The 24268-nt window shown below is 54.0% G+C and overlaps 1 long non-coding RNA gene across 3 annotated transcripts in view; it reads left to right on the top strand.

Annotated features, from left to right (window-relative positions):
* LOC138446960 (uncharacterized) overlaps nt 1–23858 on the top strand; it is a 46236-nt gene extending 22378 nt beyond the window's left edge. The window contains exons 1-5 of one of the 3 annotated variants that reach the window (XR_011259627.1): nt 4360–4484; nt 19022–19313; nt 21260–21472; nt 22264–22364; nt 23145–23836. This is a non-coding gene — a long non-coding RNA (uncharacterized lncRNA). Of the gene's footprint in view, nt 1–4359; nt 4485–5510; nt 5684–19021; nt 19314–21259; nt 21473–22263; nt 22365–23144 lie in introns of those variants that run through there. The other 2 variants (XR_011259626.1, XR_011259625.1) reach the window with 2 other exon arrangements.
* The last annotated feature ends 410 nt before the right edge of the window (nt 23859–24268 follow it).

The raw sequence follows: 24268 nt of genomic DNA, 5'->3' as shown, positions 1-24268 counted from the left end.
GCAGAGCCCCACTGCTCCTACCCCGGGCACGGAGGCTCTCAGGCTCAGCTGTACCTGGGGCTCCCTGGGGATGTTGACAAGCCCCTGCCAGGCCACGGCCACACCAAGGGCAGCGGAATCCCGGCGGCTCCAGGTGTCCGTTTCCTCACAAGGCATCCAGCCCGCTCGCTGTGCGCTCTGGGTCGACCTCACGTGGACCTGGGCACAGACGGCGTTCACGGAGTTGGTGCTCAGTTGAACTCAGTAGCTTCTCTTGCCCTCGCCTGTAGGATGGAGACCCAACAGCTCTTTCCACCTGGGGTCCCAGCCCTCAGTGGGCAGCTGGAGGCAGACCCCGGGGCCAGGGCCCCAGCGCTGGCCGAGGCTGGTATGGAAGGCTCCCGGGGGAGGCCTGAGGCCCAGCCTCTGCTGCTGTCTGCTCAGCACCAGCCCGGGGTGTCTCAGGGCTGGGGCGCAGGTCAGGGAGCCGTCGCAATCGGTCAGGCCCGCCGTCCCCTCCCGCCTCCTCCACTTGGCTGACAGCGGCCCCTGTTCCCTGCACAAAGTGTCCTGAGAGCTCCTGCAGGGCCCACCCGGCTTCTCCACGAGACGCGTCCTGGGGTTCAATCAGCAGCGGAGGTGCCTGGTGAGCTGCACTTGGGAAACGGGGATTCTCCAGTCTCCAGGGGCTCAGCCCTGGGCCTCGAGGCTTCTCTGTCCGGGGTTTCTCAGATTCCAGGGCAGCTGCGGGAAGGCCCGGGTCTTCCTAGGTGGCAGCCTGGCTGGGGAGCAGGGCTGGTCTCAGCCCTCCTTTGGGGCCTCTCCCACGTCCCCTGTGTTTCTTCAGACATGGGGCTTCTCGCTGGAGCTGACCGTGCTGACGGAGAGAAGCGCCTCAGGCTGAGCTCGGGGAAGGAACCCCGGCCTCTGGGGCGCTGGGAGCTGCCTGGAGCCTCCTGGCTGCTTCCTGGGAGAGGCGTGGGGGCTCTGGGCTCCAGAGAGATGGCCTCACGGAAGGCGGGGCCACGTGGGGATGGAGGTCCCTGTGGGATGTTGTCATCCACACCCAGACCATCTGTCACCGGCCTCCCGGTGCCCCCGCGTCGAGCTGGGGACCCGGCAGGTGCTGGGGGAGCCCGCGAAGCTGGCGGGGCGGCGGCACGGTGCTGGCCGGTGCCGCGTGGCCGCGACACGCGTGCCTCTGCCTGGGCGCGTGTGGACCCCTGGGAGGAGCAGGCCGCGGGGAGCGCGGGGGTGGGCCAGGCCGCTGGGGGTCTCATCCTCCCTGACTTGCTGGCTGGTGCTGTTTCCGGCTTCCTCATCTGTGACGTGGGGACTGCTATAGTCCGTGAGAAGCACGCCGGGGGCCGTGTCACGCGCCGAGTGCCACCAACGCCGCTGCCCCTCCCTGCCGTCCAGGAGGAAGCGGGCAGCCCCAAGCCCAGGGGGCGGGGGACAGGTCCAGCGCTGTCCAGTCTCGTATCTCTCCCGTCCAGGGAGCCTGGGCCCAGCAGCCTGCAGGCACCGCCCACCCCGCTGGCCTTGGACCTGCCAAGCGAGGGCCCCTCTGTCCACCAAGGCTGACAGCGGCCTGACGGCCCAGCTGCTGCGTCTCAGCTCCATCGCAGTCTCAAAGTAAAAAGGGAAGCCCGGCCCTACTACTCCGGATCGGTGACTTGGTTAATTTATAGAACCAGCTGACAAAGTGAACGCAGGCTTGTCAGACACAGCGAGCGCAGGGCACAGGTGAGGAGGAGAGCCCCAGACAGAGGGGCCGGCTGCAGAGACGGCGGCTTAGACGCCAGGTGAGGGGAAACAGGGTCTGACCTTTGAGACAGAGGCCGAGTTTTTTCCATCAGAAAAGTGAAAAGGCGGGGCATATTTGAAGCCCCCGGGAGTGGATAACCAGTATCAGCCAGATCAGCTCTCCCGCCAGCACGCAGCTCCGAAACGGCACTCGGGTTCTGACCATCTGCAAAGCTCCCGGGCTCTTGCTTCTCCTCTGAAGATTTCCAAATTCTGAAATAGCTAGATTTGGCCCAGAGAGCAGATAGCCTGAAATTGCTTGCTGCTGCTGCTGCTAAGTCACTTCACTCGTGTCCGACTCTGTGCAACCCCATAGACGGCAGCCCACCAGGCGCCCCCGTCCCTGGGATTCTCCAGGCAAGAACACTGGAGTGGGTTGCCGTTTCCTTCTCCAATGCATGAAAGTGAAAAGTCAAAGTGAAGTCGCTCAGTCGTGTCCGACTCTTTGCGACCCCATGGACTGCAGCCCACCAGGCTCCTCCGTCCATGGGGTTTTCCAGGCAAGAGTACTGGAGTGGGGTGCCACTGCCTTCTTACTACATTTCACCTAGAAAAAGGTTTGGGGGATTTTCATCTGGTACGGGCCGCATGGTTCTGCCTGGCCTTCTGGACAAGCCCCGTGGGCCTTTTGCTTGTCCCCTGCCTCTCCGTCAGCGACCGCCAGACTCGGGGTCACTGTGTCAGTGACTGGGGGACAGTGACTTGGGGCCGGGATTCCCTTCTGCTTCTCCGGCCCCTTGGCCAGCGGCAACACCATTGTCAGCGCCTCCTTGGGCCTGGGGAGGGGGTGCCGGGGCCCCTGAGGTCCTTTTCTCTTCCTCTGGACCCTGTCCTTTCAGGGCAGAAATCTGAGGCGGCCTGGAGGCCACGGAAGGATGAGCCCCGATGCCTGCAGGCATTCTCCCCGCTGCCCAGGGAAGAGACCCTGTCGAAACCCAGGGACGAGCTGGGGCCGGGTGAGGGTGCTTCGCCGGGTCTGCCTTGCTGGAGGAGTGGACGGCCCCGGCCCTGTGCAACCCCTACCCCCATCAAGCTGTCTGCAGGGGAAGGCAGGGGCCAGGAGACCAGGGGCCAAGGAATGCGAAAGCCGCGAGCGGCTCCCGAAGAGATCCTGTCCCGGAGTCGAAGAGGACGAAGGGTGCCCTGGGGTCAGTGACGCGGCCGGGCCACAGGCCGGGCCGGAGATCAGCTGGAAGCCTCACGTCAGCGCTGAGTTCACCGGCCTCGACCAGGGCTCGGGGGTTGTGTTAGAGAACTTCCGTCGGCTAAGGAAACCTGCCCCGAGGTCTGCAGAGGGTCGGTGACGTGTGTGGCCGTGGTCCCGCGGCTCGGGGAGGGTGCGTGTTCACGCGATCACCTGTGTCTGCCTGCGGTGGCTCCCCTGGGGGCTCAGGCCGTAGAGAACCTGCCTGCAATGCGGGAGACCCGGGCTTGATCCCTGCGTCGGGAAGATCCCCCGGGCTTGATTCCTGGGTTGGGAATGGGGTCGCAAAGGGTCAGACACATTGAGCGAGTACTCATGCACACACGTGTCCGGGAGAGTGGGGACACCTCGCCAAGCACGCAGGGCAGGACGCTAACAAGAGCAGAGCCCGGGCAAAACGTTTATGGTCATTTCTGAGCTGAGCCTACGTGTGCTGTTAAGCTGTAGGTTTTCCAAATAAAATCAAGTCCCTGCAATGAATGTTAATCTCACTGTGAGGCCCCTCTCTCTGACACCCACACTGACACACACAAACACACACACTCACACACACACTCTCTCACACACATCCAGAGTCGCTGACACTCATACACAACCACCCCACACTCACGCATACCCCACACTCACCCACACACACACACTCATACACACTATCTCTCACACACACACACTCACCGACACTCATATACACACACTTACCCACACTCATACACACACACACACTCACCCACACACACCCCACACTCACCCCCACACACACCCCCACACCCCCCACACACTCTCACACCCACACTCACACACACACACTCTCACAGCCATACACACACACACATACACTTGTACCCACCCCCTCACACCCGCGCTCACACACCCCCACACTCACACACACTCGCACATGGCATTTTCTCTCTCACTTTCCCTCCCCCATCATTCACGAGGCCACGCAGGCCTGGTTTTCCACGGCTCTGTTTCATTGGCAGAGCCACTTTGAGAAGGTCGGTGTTTAAGCAGATGAACCAGGGACGTGGCAAACTTTCCAGCGTGCGGGGTGACGGAGCGAGGCTGCGTGTGCTTGTGACGGCAAGCGCTTCGAGCCGGTGTTTGCCGCGGTCAGAGCTCACCTGCAGGCGCCGAGCGAGGCCGACGGGCGAGTCCTGTTAGAGACCCCGGGCTCCCCGCACTCCCCCAGGCAGCCTGAGGGGCGAGGGTCTCCGGGCGCGTGACCACCCCAGAGCTGTCTCAGCCTTCTGGCTCCAGCCGGCCGGCCAGCATGTGGTCACCAACGTCCAGGGAAGCGGGCGTGGCTCTCGGTTTCCACAGGGAGACATTCATCATCGTATCTGTCCCTGCAGGAGGCCCTGGGAGCCGCTGACTAACTGCTGAGGCTGCGCTGTGGAATCGGGGGAGGCCCAGGGCACTAAAGCCTTTTTCTACAAATAAGAAACCGGAGGAGGAGGTCCCCATGGGCTCCAGCTTGGCTGCCAGCCCCCTTTCTGTGAGTCTCTCCATCCTGCGGGGGGCGGGGGCAGGAAGGCGCAGGAAAGGAAAGGAAGCCTTGGTTGGAGGAGTCCCTTAAGAACTCAGCGGGGGCCTTGGAATCAGCACTAGAATGAGGGGGTCTTTCCTTATCTTACAAGTGACCTGACCGGGGGGATTGGATCAGGAGCCAGGGTGGAGAGCGGAGACCCACACCTGATACTTAGGGCCGCAGCCTCCCCTGCTGCCGCCCCACCCCGCCTGGACACCCAGCTTCCAGAGCCCTCCGTCTGTAAGCCCTGAGCCTGCCCTCAGACCTGAGCTCCCAGCCCCCGCAGAGTCGTTGCTAAGCCCAGGATCCCGTTACAAATCGCAGAAGGCTCAGGGAGGAGCTGGAGGCTCCCTGAACGCTGCCCTGCCTGGCACCGGGCAATACCCGACCTATCGATGGATAGATCCATGGACGGGCAGGTCGGCGCCATGCTCCCCTGCCTCTGGTTAAAGCTCCACTGAGGCTCAGAGACCACCCACACCCCGGGCGCCCCAGGCAGGCGGGCACCACGGTGCCTGACTCTCGGCCCCAGACTCCGTCCGCCAGCTCGGGGACGGGGTTCTCCGCACGGCCTCCTGCTGGGAGGTGTTGGCCACCGTGGGCAGCACATCCGGGATCTTTCTTCCTCCAGCCCAAGAGCAGCCTCAGCTCCACACGGAGAGGAAGGGGCTGGACCATCGCTGGCACAGGAGCCGCAGCCCGCCCTGGCCCTGGGTACCCATGTGCTCCTACACCTCTGACCCCAGCCTGGACTTAAGCTGCAGTCAGACCTCCAGAAACTCGGGAGGATGGGGCTGAAGAAGGCTGCGGAGTCAGCGGCGGGTGGAGCCTGCTCTTCCGCCGGGGGTCTAAGGGGACCCACATTCCCACGCTCCAGCCCATGTCTCTGCCGGCATTTTTATGAGCAGTTCGCTTCCCAAACGAGCGCAGTGTGTCTGCACACAGACGCAGCTCCATGCTGGGGCTTATCTGACCCACTGCTAGCAAAGTCCTGGTCCGGGGAGGGGACACCCGAGGCAGGAGCCAGGGCTGGTGAGCAGCCGTTTCCCACCTAATATTTCCTTATCTGCTCGCCTCACCCGCGAGACTCTCGAGGACAGACGTGCACTTTACTTCTCGCCAGGCTCCCAGCACCGACCCAGGGCCCAGCCTGTCGCAGGCACCGAGTAAGCGTTTTAGACGAATCCATGGGTGAAGCAGAGGCTTGGAGGTGACTCAGCGGGGAGGATGGATGAGTCTGATGGCAAGGGGGGTAAAGGTCAGAGGAGCAGGACTCTTGGGCCGGGGGGTCAGGAAGGCCGGTGGGGGGTGACGCCGCAGCTGCAGGCGGGGAGGGCGGTTCCGGGAGGCGTCCAAGGAAGCACCCTGGCCAAGGCCGAGGCCATCTAAGCGGGACAGCCTGCTGTGGCCACAGGAAACACCGGGAACCACCCCCGAGTGCTGTCAGGAAGGAGGCGGAGGAAGGGCGGGAGGACCACCCCGCCAGCCCCGCGCTTGATGTCTGCACGGCCTCCGGCTGCCGAGTCTGAGGGGCGACTCACGGGGCAGAGAGTGAGGAGCGGCCGGAGGCTTTCACAGGGAGACTGAGGCGGGAAACGGCTTTACTTCTCCGTCTGAAAATCAACGAAAGAAGAAACCTAACTTGGGAAGGTGCAACGATTACCTAGATCCTGTCTGACCCTCTGTGACCCCGTGGACTGCAGCCCGCCAGGCTCCTCTGTCCATGGATTTCCCAGGCAAGCATACGGGAGTGGTTCCCGCTTCCTCCTCCAGGGCATCTTCCCGACCCGGGGATCGAACCCGTGTCTCCTGTCTCAGCCGGCGGGCTCTTTACCCTCTGAGCCACCAGGGAAGCCTGGCGCTCAGTCGTGTCCGACTCTTTGCGACTCCGTGGACTGCAGCACGCCAGGCTTCCCTGTCCTCCGCTGTCTCCCTGCGTTTGCTCAAACTCACGTCCATCATGTGATAAGTAGATCAGGTAAATTCTTCTTTGCTCAGTTTCAGAACAGGAAGCGTGGAGAGTGTGCCTGAAGACTAGATAGAGAAGTTCAGTGCAAACAAATGAGACTCTGGGTACACGTTCCCACAGGGAGCACAGCCACACCCAGCAGAGGGCTGTGCTCACAGCTCCCAACACCAGCAGGGTCCTCCCAGCACTTCCCGTGGCTGGCAGACTGCATCCTGGCGAAATGAAGCGGCTTCAGTCACCTGGTTAGACACAGGAGGTACTTTTAAAACAAATAAGTATTACTTAATACATTCAGCCAAAAAAAAAAGAAATCAAAGTCTGTTAACCTCAAAGGATAGGTTGGAACCAATATTTCAAATGTTTATATACATATCATATGGTATGTTGTATATTTAATAAAGTAGAAATGTAAGCTAAGGCTATTTTTTTTTTCCTAAAACTTGAGAAATACATGAATCTCGCTTGAAAGAAAAAAATACTTTGGCTGTAAGGTTTCAATAAATTATTTTTTAATTATGCTAATAGTCAAATATGGACAGACCTTCCCCAGTAGTTCAGATGATAAACAATGTGCCTGCAATGCGGGAGACCTGGCTTTGATCCCTGGGTCGGGAAGATCCCCTGGAGAAGGGAAAGGCTACCCACTCCAGTATTCTGGCCTGGAGGATTCCATGGACAGAGGAGCCTGGTGGGCTACAGTCCACAGGGTCACAAAGAGCTGGACACGACTGAGTGACTAATACTTTAAATATGTACAAATGTAAAATTATGTATGAGCTCCTTACACTTATAGGAAATTAAGCAAGACAAACCTATAGAATCAGTAAAGCCCTGACGAGCATCATTTCACCGGAACAGAGGAGCCACCCTGGTCTCTCTAAGGTTCTGACGAGGTGCACGCTCTGCGCTTCTCTCGCTGGCCGAACAGACTCTGCTGGTTGTGAGTGCGCACCACCCCGTGAGTCGTCGAGACCGCATTTCCCCTTCTCCCCGATAAATCCGTTCGGCCGCGGCTCATTATTTAGACGAGCCAGTCGTAATCATGCGCCGTCGGAACCGTGCGGAAACGGAGAAACAGCTGCGCAGATAAGTGAGTGTCTGTGCGCGCTGGCCGCCAGGCGCGTCTGATCCTCTGTGACCCCGTGGGCTGTAGCCCGCCAGGCTCCTCCGTCCATGGGATTCTCCAGGCCTGAATACTGGAGTGGGTTCCATTCCCTTCTCCAGGGGATCTTCCCAACCTGCTCTCCCGAATTGCAGGCAGATTCTTTACTGCCTGAGACACGAGGGAAGCCACACAGGCAAAAAAAAAAAAAAAAAAGAAATCCATAGGAGACATCTAGGTCTTTCCTGGCTCCATGCTCCCTTGGATTTGCCACCGCTTGAAGTAAGGAAGAAGCAATTTCAAATGCATTTTGAAAACTGGAAGGTCCGAGGGGGCCTTGCCAGGGCTCGTGAGTGGTCTGTTTGGACGTGTGATGGGAGGAAATTCAGAAGATACAAAATGCGCTGGTGTCTTGTAGACAGCTTACGAGCACGGAGAGTACAGGGCAATGCCGCAGGTCACCGAACGGCTGCTGAAGGTGGATGGGAGGAGCTCCGGCCTCCTCTGGGACAAAGCGCGCGAAGTCCATGCTGGAATCGCTGGGGAGACGCTGACAGTCCACCCAGGCACCGAGGGAGCGAGAGACGTGCCGAGCGAAGACTGGCTGCAGTCAGTCACCTCTCGCGAGAAAGTGAGCTGGGAGGACGGAGTTACCCGTCTGAACTCGGAAGCCCTTGAGTGCAAGGCTGAACTCTGTAAGACCAGGAAGGTCAGAAGGGCGAGCAGACTGATCCTAAACCCACATCCCAGAACCCGCGGAAACTTGCTTAGTTTGGAAAAGACACTTGGTGCTTTCCAAAGAAGGCATAGATTTCTCACAGCAAGTAAATTCATGGGGCCTCTGATCATATAGTTAACACTAGGGAGGTCTGGAGGACTGTAGACGTGGCTGGTGGTTGAGACGCGAAGTCCCATGGAGGGAAGTGGGGTTTCACCCACTGGGGTCAGCCTGAGGAGCCCACATGCCATCACCGGGGGACAGAGTTCTGGGCGGTGGACCTCGGGCTTCTGCGATGACGACATCGTGGGGAGAGGCTGCCTGGAAATGGCGAGCGCTGAAGGTAGGTTGATGGCCTACCGATTCAGAGGAAAACAACTTCCAACCTACTGGTGATGTTCCAAACTAAGGGACACCAGACTCCACTTCTGCTCTCGCACGGGGACAAAGCGAGGAGCAAAAGGCGCCTTTTCTCAGCCTCCTGAAGCGCTTACGGATGCTTCCCTCTTGGCCTTCCCTCGAAATATTTATGACTCATGAATGGTCTTTCCCCTAAGTGCCTTTTGAATTGTATTTAATCAGCATTCATTTATTTATTTATAGCAAACACTTATTGAAAGGCAATACATCGATAATGGGAGGCAGGTATTAATACGATGTGGCCTCTGCCCTTCAGGAGCTCATGGTCCAACGGATGAACCGCAGGTCGAGAGCCGAGGGCGCCGTGCAGAGCGTGGGCTCGGCCCCCACAGGCCGGCGGGCCAGCTGACCGCCCCGGCACCTGAGATCCCTTCCCGAGGGCTCCTCCGGTGTCCAGGCGGGTGGGGGTCAACGCCCAGGCAGCATCCCCGGGGTTGGTGGGCGGGGGAATGACGATGCTGTGCATACATGGAACATAAACTCTCAGTGAAGACAGGGTGTGAACCTGGGCGCTCTGCTCCTCGAGGGGCGGCTGACGGAGCAGGAACCCCGGGGGAGGCAAGGACAGAGATGGGAGCTCCATGGACTGGGGACCACGTCCTGACTCCGCGGAAGGAGATGGTCCTGAACATACGGGGTCATCTGGGCGGCTGGGAGGTGATGGGGACCGGGGTGCCGGCCGCAGGGCGGGGACAGGAGCAGCCCCGGGGAAGCGCCGCTCGTGGGCCCGCTCCCTGAAGGCTGCCCTGAGCCTCGTCCTCGGGAGCGACAGCCGCTGCTCGTTCAGCGTCTGGGCTCCTGCACTGTCCCCTCGTCCCGGCCCCAGGAGGTGGGCTGGGCAGCTCCTCTTATCCCCAACTCCACGGAGGCATCCACAGTAAAAAGTGATGCGGATAAAACCTTGCGAGCTGTCATTTTAGCTGGGTTTTGCACTTCTTTTTCTGGTTGAATATCAACAGCCTGCCCAGACTCTGCAGGACTTGGTAAAAGATGATGTGAGACTGGCCTCAGGGGTCCTGGGGGGTGGGGCGTGGTCATGGGCCTCTGCTGGGGGAAGGGCCCCCAGGATGTCAGGACCAAGGACTCAGGTCGGGGGTGACCTCTAGGGACACTGCACAGCGGGCGTACGCAGGCCAGAAGCAGGCAGCAGTCCGCGAGCAAGGCGCGTTGGAACTGCGGCGGCTAAGAGTGAGGCTCTGCGGAGGAGAGGAGGGGGCTGGGGCTGCACGCAGAGCACCCGCCCTGGGCCAGGCCCCCGAGACCCCGGTGGGGCCGTGGCTTCCTCGTGCAGCTGTGCAGCCGGGACTGGGCACGGTGGGCAGCGCCGACGACCCGCCCCCTGCAGCCGCCGGGACACGCTCCTCCCGCGCTGAGCGGGGGCACAGCCCATGCGGGTGCCTCCTGCCTTTTATCTCCTGCGTCGCTTAAATACACGGCGATGGCTTTTCTCTCCAGCCGTCTCCCGCGAGCGCTACAAGCCTTGCAAGAAATGTGTCCTTGATTACAGTCTGGTGACCTATGAGATCACTGCAGAAGAAAAGCATTTTAAACCATCATTTTATTTATTTTGCCAAAATTGCACTTTCGAGCCTGCCCCTGGCAGGGACCACAGCACCATTTCTAAGCATTATCGCGAAGACGACGCTGGCGGAGGGAAACCTGATCTAAAACACCCCTTCTTTGATATTGATTTAATATCAGAGGGCCATTTTCTCTTCATCTCAACCAGATGCTAAAAGGAACTTGAGGTGGATAGAAAGGACATTTCCTGAGCAAGGTAATGCTCATTACCCCAGAATAAACGGCAGCTTGTTTCCTTCCTTTGAAACATCTTCGCGCATTTTTTATATATATATAGAAAGAAGCTTGTAGCTGTGTGTTGAGACAGCAAGATTCTAAAGGATAAAAATAAATGCAAAGGACACATTTTTGCCTGTTATGTGTGCCCATCATTCTTTGCAGTTTTATCGAGATATAATGATTAGTAACACCGTGTGAGTTTAGGGGCAGGACACAGCGCTTTGATACATACATAAACGATCACCTCACCAGATGAGTTAACAGATCCGCCACTCCAAACAGTTGCTGTCTGTGTGTGCGTATGTGTGGAAAGACCATTTAAACTCCATAGTGTTCAGTTCAGTCGCTCAGTCGTGTCCGACCCTTTGCGACTCTAGGGACTGCAGATGCCAGGCCTCCCTGTCCGTCACAGTCTCACAGACTTTGCTCAAGCTCAGGTCCATCAAGTCAGTGGTGCCATCCGACCATCTCGTCCTCCGTCATCCCCTTCTCCTCCTGCCTTCAATCTTTCCCAGCATCAGGGTCTTTTCTAAAGAGTTAGTTATTCCAGTCTGTACTGTTAGCAAGCTGCAAATATGGGACACAGTTTTAATAGCTTCGGTTCCCAGGCTGAACACCAGTTTCGCCAAACTTATGCCTCTTATAACTGAAAGTCTGTATCCTTTGAGAAACACTCCCTCCCCCACTTCCTCCACCTCCCAGTCCCTGGAAACTAGCCTTCTACTCTGTCCATGAGCTGGACTTTCGGGATTTCACGATAACTGAGCTCGTGTCCGTTTGTCTGCCTGCCTGGTCTCACTTTGCACAGCGCCCTCGGGCCCAGCCCTGCTGGTGCCAACCGCAGGGTCTCCCCTCTCTCTTGTCTGAATAGCATCCGGCGGGACTGGCGCCGCGTCTTCGGTCCACTCATTCGCTGATGCAGGCTCAGTCGTTTCCAGGCCCCGGTTACTGTGGATCAGGCGGCACTGAACGTGGAGCCTGAGATCCTGGTTCCCCCTCCTGCAGATAAATATCCGCAAGTGGGTGGTCCTGTTTTGATTGTCGAGGACCCCCCCACATGCTGTTTTCCACGGCGGTGGCGCCAGCTTGCGTCCCCACCCACAGTGCTTGCGTCCCTTTGCTTCGGCTGTTTCTGACTTTCTGATGCTGCCCATCCTGATACGTGGGCAGCGTCTCTCACCGGGGCTCCGGCTCGCATTTCTCTGCTGACTAGTGAGCCGCTTTCCTTGTACTTGGTGGCCATTTGTGTGTCTTCTTTGGAGAAATGCCTCCCAAGCCTTTTGCCCATTTTAAAATCGTACTGCTTGTGTTTGGCTGCCGAGTTGTAGGAGCTCCCCGTGTACTTTGGATGTTATTTGCTCACACTGGGTTCACAGAGTCCTCCCTTCTCTGCCGTTCCCTAGAGGCGGCCGGCTGAGGTGCACTGGTGAAACCGTCTGGCTCTGGATATCCCCTGTTCAGAACCTTGAGTGCCAGGTCAGCTTTCTAAGACGGCTGCCCGCTTCATCTCGGCTGCCTTTCGGCAGTGTGCCGTCTTCGAGGGGCGGGTCCCTTTCTTCTGAGTGGTCGCCTGTGTGCGCCTTGTTCGCAGAGCTCCCTCTTTGCCCTTTAGCGCCCACAGGCTCTGCACTTATGCCTATTGTTTCTTCCCCGACACCGCTGATTTGGGTAATCTAGTCACCTTTCTCAGGCTTTCTAACGGTCTGTCAACTTCGTTCATTTTTAAGCAGAAGAACTGACTTGGTGCTTCATCGATTTTCTTGATGTTTTTAATAATACCGATTACCGCCTTTATCATTTTTTTTCATTTTTCTTGCTTTGGACTTGTTCCGCCTTCTCTTGCTAATTTCTGGAGCTGGGAACTTCTGGTGTTGGCCTGAAGCTTCCCTTACTCCCTGAAGCTTTCCTGTCAGCTCTGCTTTCGGGCATCCCGCAGGTTCTGACGCGCCACGTGCTCACCTTCGATGCAGTGCAGCTGCTGGGGCCCTCTCAGTGCCGTTGTGGCCTGTTTACATTTCAGCAAGGTCAAAGTGTTACCAAGCATGTGTTTGCTTTGTAATCAGAGAAGTGAAAATTCAGTGTGACACGTGTCTCCTGCCTCCTCAGTCATCACGGAAGAGGCCAAGTCTGACACCAGGGTCAGAGGAACGGCCGAGCGTCCCGGCGGGGAGGAGGGAGCAGAGGGCACTGTCCGGCCATGTCGGGCAGGGATGGCTCGCTGGCCTCTGTGTCCGCTGGGTTAAGACATCCGTCTCTAAGACGCCGTCCAGCACCTGAGAGGTGTTTGCTAGATGATCAGACTTGGACTCAGATTTAGGACCGCAGGCTCTGAGGCCAGAATGCTCTCTTTTAGAAAGTGAGATGAAACGCAGCACAGTCTTCATTAACTGACAGAATAGTTTTCCGCACTTACAACATGGCTCTGGAAATTTCACCTAGTATTCGTGACATTGTCTGTGTCTTGTGTGTTTCAGATGGGCAGCAGAGCTCTGGACAGTTACCAGGGCACCCTGCGGAGAAAAGCATCCTTGCTGTGGAGTCAATAATCTCTACAGACCAGACTCCTGCTCATTGATTAGATGGGGAAGTTTCCGCCTGCAGGGCAGGAGACTCGGGTGAGCCCTTTGCTGGGAAGATCCCCTGGAGAAGGGCATGGCAACCCACCCCAGTGTTCTTGCCTGGAGAATCCCATGGACAGAGGTGCCTGGTGGGCTACAGTCCACGGGGTTGGAAAGAGCTGGGCATGACGGAATGACTAAGCACTATGACTGTTGAAATAATTTTATATATTTAGAAATTTTGCTACTTTTCACCTTTAATTTTAATACAAGTAACACAAGATTCGCGTACATGTAGTGCGGCACTTGGCTTCCTTTTTAAACAGACTCAATGAGAAAGTTAATCTCTGCTGTTCCTTTTAATGTGATCTTGAAAAATTCAAATAGTGAAATCTACTAGTAGGCATTCCATAACCTATTATATAAACTCTTAATTTTCAAAAGTTTATCAGGTATTTTTTCAAACATTAACTTCTTGAATCCTCTCAAAGTTTGGCAAGCTGAATATGTTCATTCTATTTTAAAAATCAGAAAATTGAAGTTGGAACGAGGAAGCTGCTCGGAGTCGTACGTCCACTAGCAGGCACTGAGCCCCGCCTTCCTGGTGAAGCCTCGGTGCCCTCCGCTGTCTCCTCCTTCCTCTTACTGACGGCAGGGTGAAACAGTCTCAGAAGCGTTCTGAAGATGAGGCAGACTCTTCCAACATCATTTCTGAAGATAGCATTCAATTCATTTGACACAGCAAAAACACACTCCTGATTTCACACACTACCAATTAGCTCTTTGCAATAAGGCAGGGACTGCGGGCCAGATAGAAAAGGGAAGGATGTGACGTCTGCTACAAGGGAATGGCAAACCACTTCAGTGTTCTTGCCTTGAGAACCCCATGAACAGCATGAAAAGGCAAAATGATAGGATACCAAAAGAGGAACTCCCCAGGTCAGTAGGGGCCCAACACGCTACTGGAGGTCAGTGGAGAAATAACTCCAGAAAGAATGAAGGGATGGAGCCAAAGCAAAAACAATACCCAGCCGTGGATGTGACTGGTGATAGAAGCAAGATCCGATGCTGTAAAGAGCAATATTGCATAGGAACCTGGAATGTCAGGTCCATGAATCAAGGCAAATTGGAAGCGGTCAAACAGGAGATGGCAAGAGTGAACGTCGACATTCTGGGAATCAGTGAACTAAAATGGACTGGAATGGGTGAATTTAACTCAGATGACCATTATATCTACTACTGTGGGCAGGAATCCCTCAGAAGAAATGGACTAGCCATCATGGTCAACAAAAGAGTCCAAAATGCAGTACTTGGATGCACTCTCAAAACGACAGAACGATCTCTGTTCGTTTCCAAGGCAAACCATTCAGTATCACGGTAATCCAAGTCTATGCCCGAACCAGTAACGCTGAAGAGGCTCAAGTTGAACGGTTCTATGAAGACCTATAAGACCTTTCAGAACTAACACTCAAAAAAGATGTCCTTTTCGTTATAGGGACTGGAATGCAAAAGTAGGAAGTCAAGAAACACCTGGAGTAACAGGCAAATTTGGCCTTGGAATGCGGAATGAAGCAGGGCAAAGACTAATAGAGTTTTGCCAAGAAAATGCACTGGTCATAGCAAACACCCTCTTCCAACAACACAAGAGAAGACTCTACACATGGACATCACCAGATGGTCAACACCAAAGTCAGACTGATTATGTTCTTTGTAGCCAAAGATGGAGAAGCTCTATACAAAAACAAGACTGGGAGCTGACTGTGGCTCAGATCATGAACTCCTTATTGCCAAATTCAGACTTAAATTGAAGAAAGTAGGGAAAACCACTAGACCATTCAGGTATGACCTAAATCAAATCCCTTATGATTATACAGTGGAAGTGAGAAATAGATTTAAGGGCCTAGATCTGATAGATAGAGTGCCTGATGAACTATGGAATGAGGTTCATGACATTGTACAGGAGACAGGGATCAAGACCATCCCCATGGAAAAGAAATGCAAAAAAGCAAAATGGCTGTCTGGGGAGGCCTTACAAATAGCTGTGAAAAGAAGAGAGGCGAAAAGCAAAGGAGAAAAGGAAAGATATAAGCATCCGAATGCAGAGTTCCAAAGAATAGCAGAAGAGATAAGAAAGCCTTCTTCAGCGATCAATGCAAAGAAATAGAGGAAAACAACAGAATGGGAAAGACTAGAGATCTCTACAAGAAAATTAGAGATACCAAGGGAACATTTCATGCAAAGATGGGCTCGATAAAGGACAGAAATGGTATGGACCCAACAGAAGCAGAAGATATTAAGAAGAGGTGGCAAGGATACACAGAACTGTACAAAAAAGATCTTCACGACCCAGATAATCAAAGTGATGTGATCACTCACCTAGAGCCAGACATCCTGGAATGTGAAGTCAAGTGGGCCTTAGAAAGCATCACTACGAACAAAGCTAGTGGAGGTGATGGAATTCCAGTTGAGCTGTTTCAAATCCTGAAAGATGATGCTGTGAAAGTGCTGCACTCAATATGCCAGCAAGTTTGGAAAACTCAGCAGTGGCCACAGGACTGGAAAAGGTCAGTTTTCATTCCAATCCCAAAGAAAGACAATGCCAACGAATGCTCAAACTACCGCACAATTGCACTCATCACGCACGCTAGTAAAGTAATGCTCAAAATTCTTCAAGCCAGGCTTCAGCAATACATGAACCGTGAACTTCCAGCTGTTCAAGCTGGTTTTAGAAAAGGCAGAGGAACCAGAGATCAAATTGCCAACATCCGCTGGATCATCGAAAAAGCAAGAGCGTTCCAGAAAAAGCATGTATTTCTGCTTTATTGACTATGCCAAAGCCTTTGGCTGCGTGGATCACAATAAACTGTGGAAAATTCTGAAAGAGATGGGAATACCAGACCACCTGACCTGCTTCTTGAGAAATCTGTATGCAGGGTAGGAAGCAACAGTTAGAACTGGACATGGAACAACAGACTCGTTCCAAATACGAAAAGGAGTACATCAAGGCTGTATATTGTCACCCTGCTTATTTAACTTCTATGCAGAGTCCATCATGAGAAACGCTGGGCTGGAAGAAGCATAAGCTGGAATCAAGATTGCCAGAAGAAATATCAATAACCTCAGATATGCAGATGACCCCACCCTTATGGCAGAAAGTGAAGAGGAGCTAAAAAGCCTCTTGATGAAAGTGAAAGAGGAGAGTGAAAAAGTTGGCTTAAAGCTCACCATTCAGAAAACGAAGATCATGGCATCTGGTCCCATCACTTCATGTGAAATAGATGGGGAAACAGTGGAAACAGTGTCAGACTTTATTTTTTGGGCTCCAAAATCACCGCAGATAGTGACTACAGCCATGAAATTAAAAGACGCTTACTCCTTGGAAGAAAAGTTATGACCAACCTTGATAGCATGTTGAAAAGCAGAGACATTACTTTGCCAACAAAGGGCCGTCTAGTCAAGGCTATGGTTTTTCCAGTGGTCATGTATGGATATGAGAGTTGGACTGTGAAGAAAGCTGAGCGCTGAAGAATTGATGCTTTTGAAACTGTGGTGGTAGAGAAGATTCTTGAGTCCCTTGGACTGCAAGGAGATCCAACCAGTCCATTCTAAAGGAGATGAGTCCTGGGTGTTCTTTGGAAGGAATTGCCAGGGTCCAGCCCCGGTGGATCCAGGGTGATTCGAAGGTGGGGGGACGGAGTCGGCGTCTTTGGAAAAATACATATTTAATCACAGATATAGAGAGATTAGAAATGGATAGTGTAGTAGGAAGATCAGTGGAGAAAAGGAGGCTGAATAACTTGGATTACGTGAAATAGCATCCATGCTCCAGATGGGAATTCAGCCAGAAAAACGGGAGCAAGAAAGAAGCGACATGGGGGAATCAGCCTTTCCGGAAACTGATCCGATTTCTTTATTTTTGGGTTTGCTTATATACCTTTTGTTACACATAGGGATGAATACAGAGTCACGCGGGGGTCAGCAGTCCTGACCTTTGTCAAAATCAGGTGCTTCACATAAATGTATTAAAAAAACGGTCTTAGGAATATTACATCATCTTCTGGCCATGAGTGAGACCTGCTGACATTTTATGATCCTTTCTTTCTGATAACCAAAAAACTTATTTTTTCCAAGGGTGTTTTTTCTTAAACCAGGCACCACCCTCCAAATAAAGTTACATTCCTATAGGGTGAGGGTGTAGTGAGTTACAATCAAGAAAGGAATTTATTCAACCTAAGGTTAACATGATTAGTCTTAAAGGTTAATACTTATTTCTCCTATATGCTTAAAGGTTAATACTTATTTCTTCCTATATGCTAGTTATATTCATTATAAGAGTAGGGAACATGGAGATTTAGCAGCAAACATCAGCCCAACAAATGAAAATCCTTTCACCAATGCTCCCCTTAAGATCTATTTAGTCTTAAGATATGATAAAGTTACATTCTTACATAGCAAGGACACAGTGATTTATAACAAAGTACAGTGATCTATTACAAAAGAGAAAATCCATTAACTCAAAAAGTCTAGTATTGCTAACATCAAAAACTACTATATTTCCTTTGCTATACTCCAAATACATTGATTAATATATTCCCAAGTGCCTAAGGATATGGAGGCCTGGCGGCAATCATTGACTCAACAAGAAGAAAAAGTCCTATGCTAATTAAGACTCTCAAAATACTCCAAAACTCTGTGCTGTTTATGGTTGAGAGGTAGTAAACAATCATGTGGCAGGAGTATGGATAATCCTGTCACACAAGCTAGTCTGTCAGCAGAGAGGTTTGACCTGAGACATCCTTGTCCCACCCAGAGCAGGGAATTAGCAGCAATTATTGACACAACAAATGAAGAACCCTTCACCAATTAAATTCCTAACCAACCCAGTATACTAATAATTTCTAACTCCCCAAAAGAATTCGCCTTTAGTAAGTCTAAAACATCTCGTGCCTCTCAGATTGGGAGGCTGTAAACAATCACTTGTGGCCGGACAAACCTATACAGGTGGGCCAGATAACCTTCAGAGGAGTCCGTAAGCTGAAACACTCTTGTCACGCCCAGGAATTTTTATTGCCTTGGAGCTGCACGTTTACTCCTTCTCCGAGAGAAACGGTTATGGGGGAGAGCCCCCCGTAAAGTCAGAGGTGTAGGTGAGAGCATAAAACAGACTCTGGTTTTGGGGTAGATGCTCGGGAACAGGGGGTTTCCTGAGGCTTGATCACGCCTTTGCGTATGCCAAGCCTCCTTCCTCATGACCTTTGCCATGGGTGGAGCTCCTCACGCTGGCCCCCAGCAAGGAATGATGCTAAAGCTGAAACTCCAGTACTTTGGCCACCTCATGCAAAGAGTTGACTCATTGGAAAAGACTCTGATGCTGGGAGGGATTGGGGGCAGGAGGAGAAGGGGACGACAGAGGATGAGATGGCTGGATGGCATCACTGACTTGAAGGACGTGAGTCTGAGTGAACTCCAGGAGTTGGTGATGGACAGGGAGGCCTGGCGTGCTGCGTTTCATGGGGTCGCAGAGTCGGACATGACTGAGCCGCTGAACTGAATTGAATTGAGGTTTTTTTCTCTAAAGCCGGTTGATTGGATTAAGTTGCAATCCCAGGTCTCACGGTGGCAATTCACCCCTCTGAACACCAGAGGGCAGCACCAGGCCAGCTCACGGAGACCGCCCGCAGCGACCCCCATCGCCTGGCTTGCTCTCCCGATTATCCGGCTGCAGCCCTCCTCGGGCCTCTAGGAGGCGCTGGTGGCCTGGCGCTGTAATGACACAGGGGATTCCTCGCTGGTCCTCTGAGGGTTTGCGGAATGGAGGGAAGAGTTGAGAAAATTCTGAACCAAACTACATTTTCTCCATCTAGTGATCCTGTCAGATTTCTGCATCCCACGTAGTGAATGCTTCCTTCAAAAATGTTTCTACTCTCTGTCCTGCAGCAAGAATTCCACATGATTTCCCAGGACCAAAGAACCTGAAATTTCCACACAGCCCACCGGGGACTTTTGGAAAGCAAAGAGCACTCACTGGCAAGAAAAAATAGCAAAAGCATACGGAGACAGAAGCTCTGACACAGTGCACGCCAACTGGCAAAGAATTCTCTTCTGCCTGTGGGATCGTCGTGCCCTGACCAGGGACTGAACCTGGGTCACAGCAGAGAAGTGTTGAGGCTTAACCACTGGGCCGCCAGGGAGGCCCTGCAGGATGTTTCAATACACAATTTCATATTTAGTACGTTTCTGTCTTTAATAAGGTTTTATATGCAATACGTTTTATAAGTTTGTATCACCTAATTCTTAAATGAAGTGTTAAAATAAGCAGTATTAATATACTTCATGTTTGTGTGTTCAGCTGCGTCTGATTGTTTGCAGACCCAGGGGCTGTAGTTCAGATGGCAAAGAATCCGCCTGCAATGCAGGAGAGCCAAGTTCAGGGTGGGGAGGAGCCCCTGGAGAAGGGAATGGCAGCCCACCCCAGTACTCCTGCCTGGAGAGGTCTATGGACAGACCACGGGGTCCCAAAGAGTCAGACATGACTGAGTGATTTTACTCACTCACCCGCTCGCTCACGGACTGTTGTCCACCAGGCTGCTCTGTCCCTGGGATTCTCCAGGCAAGAGTACTGGAGTGGGCGGCCACCTCCTCCTCCAGGGGATCTTCCGGGCTCCGGGACCGGCCCCGCGCCTCGTGTTTTCTGCGCTGGCAGGCAGGTTCTTCACCACTAGGGCCCCCTGGGAAGCAATGCCTCTTATAGGCCATCACTCACCAATAGAGATTTAAACCTTGCATTCCGGGTAGTAACTTAGGCTTCTTTCAGTTACTCTTAGGTAGTGTGTTGAGAGCAGAAAGAAGCTTGCCTGCAAGAGACATGGATCCCAGAGTCTGCTTGACCGCTTGGCACTGTGCCAGCTTAGGTAAAACCCTCAGCTTCTCTGAGCCGCAGGCTCCCTATTTCCGTAGCTGAGGTCACACAATCCTCATCAGGGAGGCCTGGCGAGGAGAGCTGTCTCATCTCCGACGTCTGGTCGGCGGCACAGGTGTAACTGACGCAGGTGCTTAGGGTCACCGGCCAGAGCTCAGCCTGGGCGGCATCCAGCTCTGCTCCCCTCCGCAGGCGCCTGTCTCCACCGTCCTGGCCAGGAAGCCACGGTTCCAGCGCGGCCGAGCCTTTGTGGTGACCCGTGGGTGGCCCACGGCGTGGGGGGGAAGCACTCGTGCACCCACACCCTGCCCCCCCCCCCGCCCCATGGCGCTGCCTGGCCGGCCTGGGAAGTGGAGGCGGCCCGACACCCCGCCTGCTCAGGAGACGGGCTAAGAGAACGCCATCCCCAGGGACAGGGCTCTGACGAAGACTCAGCGTCTGGGTCTCCTCTGAACTCACGGCTTTCCAAACGGACTTCAGCCGGCGGTTTGGGTCCAAGGCTGACTTCACTGGCTTTAATGTTCTTTACGTATAAAAACAAAGCGTTTGAAAGCAACGGGGCTTCTAAGATGGGGGAGAGGAAGGTTCGTCACGTGAACTGTGGCACGTCCTTACACACTGCTCCGTGGCCATGCAGGGCCAGAGGGGGGCTGGGTGTGCAGATGCTAAGACATTAACGTGCAAAACACGTTTGCTGGGGGAGGATGGCCCGGCGGCCCAGCAGTGAGGACCGCGCCTTCCGACGCCGAGGGCTCAGGTTCGATCTCTGGTCGGGGAGCTGAGATCCCGCACGTCTCACAGCCAAACAACCGGAACAGAAAACAGAGGCAATACTGCAACAGATTCAGTGAAGGCCTAAACAACGCCCACGTTAAAAAATCTCAAAAAAAGAAAAGACTAATGGGGGCTGTCCCTACGGGCACAATTATGCCTGATTTTTAGCCTTCAGGTACTTTTGTGGCTTCTCATTTTTTCCATGTACATTTGCTATTTGGGGGCAGAAAAAAGTCTACTTTAAAATAAGCATATGTATATATTGCCACTGAAATAAGAACGATTTTGTAAGTTAATATATGGAGACCATTTCCCCAACTAAAAAGATGACAAAAGAAAACTCTGGAAATACAAAATGAAAGCTTCAGTTGAGAATGAGAGGCCACAATATGCCAAGACCAAGGAAAATGGGGTGAAACCTAATAGGACCTAGCAGAAATTAGAACAAAGCATTTGGCATTGATTGGATTGTTTTCTCCCAGGAAAATGAGAAATCCTATCGGGTTACGGCTAAAATGCTGTTTGGAGTTCCGGAAATAGAGCTTCGGCAGTGATGTTGTGTCTGGGAGCTTCCTCTGAGAGCCCAGGGAGAAACAGTGATCTGCTCAGAGACGTGGACGGCCTCACGATAAAGAGCTGAGGGTCGGCTTGGAGCAGAGTCAGCGGGCCGACAGTCTGGCTGTGAGGGGAGCGAGGTCAGTCTCTTCCCCCCCGCCCCCCGCCCCCCGCCCACCCCCTTCATGCACACGTGACCTTCATCCCCCATCTGTACACACAGGTGAAAAAGACACGTGGGTGCTGCTCGCGTGTGGGACTGCTACACTGGATTCTTTTCCTTCCAAGGGCCCTTGACGCGCTTGCTTATGACCGCACGGGTCGTCACTGCTGCACGCGGGCGCTCCCCGGTCCTGGCGAGCAGGGGGGAAGCACCCGTGCGCCCACAGCCTGCCCCCTGCCCCCAGCTGCGGCGGGCAGGCCTTTCTTTCTGCAGATTCTCCTGTCGCGGGTCACAGGCTCCAGGCACTCGGGCTTCGGGCTTTGGCAGTCGCGGCTCACGGCTTAGGTGTCCTGTGGCACGTGGGACCTTCCGGGACCAGGGATCACACCTGTGTCCCCTGCGTTGGCAGGCGGATTCTTTACCACTGAGGCACCAGGGAAGCCCTCTCCTGAACTGTTAATGGCTTCTAAGTTTCAAAGCCAAGCCAAGCCAATCTACCAGACATAGAGAAGTGGTAGCTGAATTACCCACAAAGAGCAAAGACGTGCCTAGTTTGAGGAGAAGGAAGCTCTGAAGCAGCCCCCTTACAGCCCAAAGGCAGCCGTGGGCGCTGCAGATGGCGCAGCCCTCTCGGGAAGTGCTTCCGTGACGGCTGGTGAGGGACGCTGGGGTGCCAAGGTCAGAGGTCAGAGTGGTCGAGGTGTGGTCCGCTCGGTTCTTTCAACAAGAACCCCAAATTCATAAAACACCTCCATTTTTGCTTTTCAGATCAGCAAGTGGGCAAGAAGTGAAACCAGCAGCCCTCGTCAGGAGCGGAGGCGCCCGACAGCCTGCCTCTGGCCTCGGGGCTCTTCCTGCGCTTCAGTCAAGTCAGTTGCTTTTATAGGGAAAATAGCCTTTTATCGAAATGCAGTGGGCTTCCGATGTCGCGTCACGTCTGCAACTTCTAAACTGTAAACTGAGTCTGCACACAGGGAGGCTTCAGACTGCAGTCCTTGCCTTGGGAATAGCCTCACGGCACTCTCATATTTACATTATACTCCAAATGTGGGCACTGGGGAGGGACTGTGCGGGTGTGTGGTTTGTGCAAACTGAAGTGTTAGCGTGTAAGACGCTTTGATTCTGTGCTTCATGTTGTATAGACTTACCCTGTGTATCCCAGCTGTATCTTTAAAAATACCCTCGAGCTGACTTTACGTAAAAAGAACAAGCGGCCGGGTTGTGCACAGTGGGTCCTGGGTCTGTCCCGTTGTCTTGGGAGGACAGTAGATGGACTGTTATGACCAAGAGCAAATGCTGTTCTCCACTCTGCAGAGATGAGCTGAATTCTGCTGCTGCCAAGGTAACGCAGGATAGGTATTTATAGAAATGAGTGAGCCATCCAGTCATTTCGTGTGCTTCAAATCAAGCCCGGAGCACAAAACCCCAGCCCGGGAGAAAGAATCTATTCAAACTGCCTGGGAGACCCCAGCGGCCACGACGGCTCCTGGAAGGCTTGCAGCCGGAGGCTCTGGGGCCCACGGAGGCCCCCTGGCTCCCATTGTTGATTTGGGCTCAGCGTTTGTTCCGCAAAAGGGGGCCAAGAGCTCTAATCATCCGGAAAACTAACTTCTTTTTTCCAAATGCTTGATCACATTTCTCCTTTGCAGCTTTCCTCAGACTCCTCAGGACTGAAGGGCTGAAGACCCGGGAGCTGCTCCAAGAGGTATCAGCGCTCAGGAGTGTCTTCACGACGGGTTGAAATGGACTGCCCTCGGGTCCTTCCACCAAGATGTGAACCCTGGGTTCACCCCTGGCTGAGACCTCGGCAGAGGGACTCATGGCTTCGGGGGGCAATGGGAGGAACGGGATGGGGCTTGTGGAGATCAGCAAGGGGCTACTTCGTGCTGGACACAGAGAGCAGGTTGCGGGGCCCATCACAACCCTGGCAACGCTGTGCTGGGCTGGTGGGCACCGTAACCCAGCGGTCCCTGCAGAGGGCCCTGGGGGTCCTGAGTAGACGGAGGCAGCCTGGGTCCCAGAAGCGTCACAGGCTCTGGGACACTGGGGCCAGCCTGGGCCTGTGGCAGATTCAGCTTGGGTTTATCAGCCTGATTTAGCCTGGGATGCCGTGACCAGTGGTGAAGCCAGATCTTAACTCCCTGCCTGGGAACTGAATGTGGGAAGCCTGGAAGGGAACCACGAATCGTAGCCACCAGACCAGTAAAGGAAACAGGCTAGAAGCGTTCCTCCGTGGATCTTTGCCCCAGTGAAAAAGCCATTTATTGCGGAGGAAGAAACTGTACATGCAGGTTCAGAGTTTATTCTTGGAGAGAATAAATAAATAAATAAATTCTCTTCAGGAGCCTGTGGGCCCGCGCACGCAGCAGCGCTGTGTTCGGCCGAGACGGACGCGGGGCAGAGACGCGCCCAGAGAGAAGGTGCGTGGACAGGCGCCCAGGGGGGAGGGCGCAGAGGAGGGGCGGCCAGGCCGCTCAGGTTGGTCAGGTCTCCCTTCAGCCAATTACTGGTTTCTTCTTCCACACCGGACCTACCCGGGGACCCACCCTGGGTGAGCACACCCGCCTCAGCCAAGACGGATCTCAAAGTGAAGGCTTCTGGGGAGAGCAAGACTCATCACGGCCTGGCATTGGCCCTTGACTTCTGACCCACAAGGAGCCTTTCTGCAGGTGTGTAGGGTCTCTTTTGTCCCAAAAAGGGCGGAGCGGAGGCCCTTGAGCCCTCACTCACACAGGGTTTTGCCCTCTTTGTCCTTGCCGTGACTGCCACCTTA

This window comes from Ovis canadensis, chromosome 10, assembly GCF_042477335.2.
Source record: "Ovis canadensis isolate MfBH-ARS-UI-01 breed Bighorn chromosome 10, ARS-UI_OviCan_v2, whole genome shotgun sequence".
In the NCBI taxonomy this organism is placed as follows: domain Eukaryota; kingdom Metazoa; phylum Chordata; class Mammalia; order Artiodactyla; family Bovidae; genus Ovis; species Ovis canadensis.
Note: the sequence above shows the minus strand (reverse complement) of the source record. Positions and strands in the feature narration are given on the sequence as shown.